Here is a 3,327-nt window from a genome sequence, read left to right as displayed (position 1 = left end):
GCACCCGCCTGCCCAGGCCCCCCCCGCAGACTCCGAGGGAGCGGAGCGAGGCCTACACGGCCTGGGGCAGGAAGAAGGGAGCCACTGGGGGTACGGCGCCACTGCAGAGGGGGGGCCAGGGGAGGCATGTAGGCCTGGGCACGAGGCGCGCAGAGGCAGCTCCAGCTTCAGCCGGGGGGGTGGGGTGGCGGCGGTGCCATGGTGCCGGGCACGGTGGGGCACAGCCTGCACTGGGAGCCCTGGGCATGGCGGGCCTGTGGGGGAGGGGGAGCTGAAGGAGCCTCGCCCCTGCCCTCCAGCCTCCATGGGAAGAAAGTTCCAGAGCCCTAGGCGCGGGGCGGGCAGGCTGCCGTGGGCTCCACCGGGGCCTGCCGTCGGAGCAGGGCTGCGAATTCAGGATCTGTAATCCTAACAGAGCCCAGGCCTACGGCTCCAGTTGCCAAGGCGACGGCGGGTCAGAGGGCAGCGCGGGGCGCCCGCTCCTCCAAGTCAGAATCCCAATTGTTAAAGCCCAAGAATAAACAGCTGAAGCGCGTGGGGGGGCGGGGGGCCGAGGTCTGCATCAGCTCAGTGTGGCGTTGTCAAGCGAGATGTCACTAATTGTCTGAAGGAACGGAGGCTGCCTTAACTGCTTCTGTGCCGCTGGGGTGCCTCGGCTGCCTGGCCCAGCCGGGGCGCCACGCGTGGGGGTGCTGGCTCGGCAGGATGCAGGACGCCTGCCCGCACACCCACCCTGCACCCGGGGCTCGGCCTGCAAGCGGGCCCTTCCGTCCCCAGAACCACTGACCCACGCTCGTTCCTCCGACCCCAAAAGACCCATCCTCCTCCTCTGCCCTGAAGTTGGAGTGCTGGCACAGGGTGCAGACCGCAGGGGACAGGCACGAGGCCTGCTCCCAGGGGCCTCTGCAGGGACAGAGATGCCACCACAGCTCTGCCTGCACCCAGGCAGAGCACAGATGGAGCCAGCTTTCCGGCCATGAGCTCCCCTCCCTCCGCGGCCGTCTGCTGCCCTGCCCGCCTTCCCGTCCACCCCAGGCGCTGCCTGGTGCCTCTCCTGGGCCAGGCCAGTCTGCAGTCCTGCCCAGAGGGACTCCCCCCCCCCCCCCCCCCCCCCGCCGCCGTGCACGCAGGGTGCTCCTCGCCCCTCATGACCCTGAGCCTGTGGTTAATACCTGGCCCCAGTTCGCCAAGCGTAATTCGGCAGGGATCCCTCGAGGTGTCAGCCGAGACACCTACGAAGCCAGAGGTCCTGGGGGCCCGGCTGCTGTCCCTGCCACGTCTGAACCAAAGGCCCCCAAAGGGTATGGGGCTCAGATGGACGAGGGTCGAGGGTCGTCCTGGGAGACAGACTTAGCAAGGTGAGCAGGTGAGCAAAAAGGTGTGGAATCCAGGAGGGGCTGGGGCCTGAGCAGTGATGTGTGCTGCTGCTCCCCGGCCGCCCTGCTGCACTGACGTGGCGGGCAGTCACGCAGCACCCCACCCCACCCCCGGCCCTGGCCTACGCGGGCCTTGCTGCCCCCTCGGGTGGGGCACTGGACACAGGGACAGGGGCCTGGCCCACAGCGCCTTCCCAGACATCACAACAGCCCCACCCGCGCTGCCTGGCCAGGCTGGGGGGTGCCTGGGGACAGCTGTCAGCCCCAGAGGCCCACTCCACCCTAAGGCACCCTGAAGCCCCACAGCCTCCAGCGCAGAGCTGGGGGTTCTAACCCAGCCACATTCCCAAAGCCACCCTCCCCTGGCGCACTACACGTGTGTGCCTGGCACGCTCGAGCCTGTCCTGGCCGCCAGTCCCTTGTCAGGGCCGGCCACCCCAGGTGCCCACAGGGAGCACTGTGTCCCGTCTGGGTGGGACATGGGCCTCCAGTTCAGCAGAGACCTCTTGACCAGCCTGGCTCTACCCCTCCCAGAGCTCGCCCCCGGCAGAGCCACCTCAGGGTCAAGGTGTCACTCTCCACCCCAGACCACCTCAACCCCACGTCCAGCACAGGCTGCGTCCCACGGTCGCACTGGGCCACCGGAAGTCTCCTACCTCCAGGCTTCCTGGGCCAGCAGCACCACCACCCGCCCCCAGGCGCTGTGAAGGCGGCACAGGGAGGGAGCCGGAACCTTCCAGCAGGCTCACCTCCCCTGCCCTGACCTTCCCAGGTGGGGCCTGGCCTGCAGCTGTCCCTGACCCCACGGCCTGGGCCCTCCAGGCCAGGGACACAGTTCCTTCCTGGGGATGTCAAAGCACCTTTCCTGGGGGCGTGCTGTGACCCCTGCCCAGTGGGAAGAAGGATCCAGTTACTCTTCCCCCAGCTGTGCCTGGACTCCTCGGGGCTGACCTTTCACCTCATCCAGGCCAGGACCCAAAGAGTGCCCCATCCAGTCCTTCCTCCTGCTCACTCCCACACTCCCCCCCGGCCCCCCCAGTGTGTGCTCTGGGTCTCAAGAAGCCCACCCAGGGCAACCTTCCCGAGCCCCGGCCTGGGCCTGGGCCTGGGTCTGGCTTCTCAGCTTCCCGCAAGCCCCTCCCGGCCAGGCCACCGCCCCGGGGTGAGATACCTCAGCCCAGCAGCTGAAAGCGACCGGGCTATTTTCGCCCTGGGATCATGTTGCAAACTCCCCTTGAGACGGCAGCTTCCCTTGCACGTCCAGACCATAGCCCCCAGCCTCCTCCCTTACCCAAAGCCCCCAGCCAGCAGGACAGGAGGCTTTCCCGACTCCCAGCCTGCCCCCAATGGGGAGAGTGGGGAGACCGTGCCCAGGAGCAGCTGGCCAGGGCCCGCAGAGAACCAGGATCCCTGGTGCTGCTCGGGACTCTCTCACCCTAGACCTCCAGCCTCTACCCAGCGGCCCTCCCCTACCCCGGGGAGTCCCACAGAGGCGACGCAGCTGTCCCTGTGTCCTCTGCACGTCGGATCTCTGTCATGTGGGCGCATCAGAACCAGGTCTGCACCTGAGCTGCGGGAGGTCTGGAGCAGGCTGGCAGGAAGGGGAGGCAGACTCAGGCTTCCCGAGTCCAGGCCTTCCCTCTGGGTCCCCTTCCAATCCCCACACCCAGCCCCCAGCTTCTGCCCTCCTGGGGAGGAATGTGACTGGTCGGGTCTGAGCTGACCACACAAGAGGATGTAGGTGACAAGACTCCCACCTCACATCCTCCAGATTGGGGGAGCTCACATACCAGGATGGGGGGAGGCAGCAGGGCTGTTTTAACCCTTCGCAGCCTGGCTTTGGAGAGAAAAGGAAGAAGGCAACTCCACTCCACCCAGTCCCGGAGGACTACCAGGTAGGCCAAGAACTACCACATAGAGGGTAGGGCAGTGAGCACCTGCTGGCGAAAAC

The sequence above is a fragment of the Tupaia chinensis genome, unplaced genomic scaffold (genome assembly GCF_000334495.1).
Source record: "Tupaia chinensis unplaced genomic scaffold, TupChi_1.0 Scaffold000445_1, whole genome shotgun sequence".
In the NCBI taxonomy this organism is placed as follows: domain Eukaryota; kingdom Metazoa; phylum Chordata; class Mammalia; order Scandentia; family Tupaiidae; genus Tupaia; species Tupaia belangeri.
Note: the sequence above shows the minus strand (reverse complement) of the source record.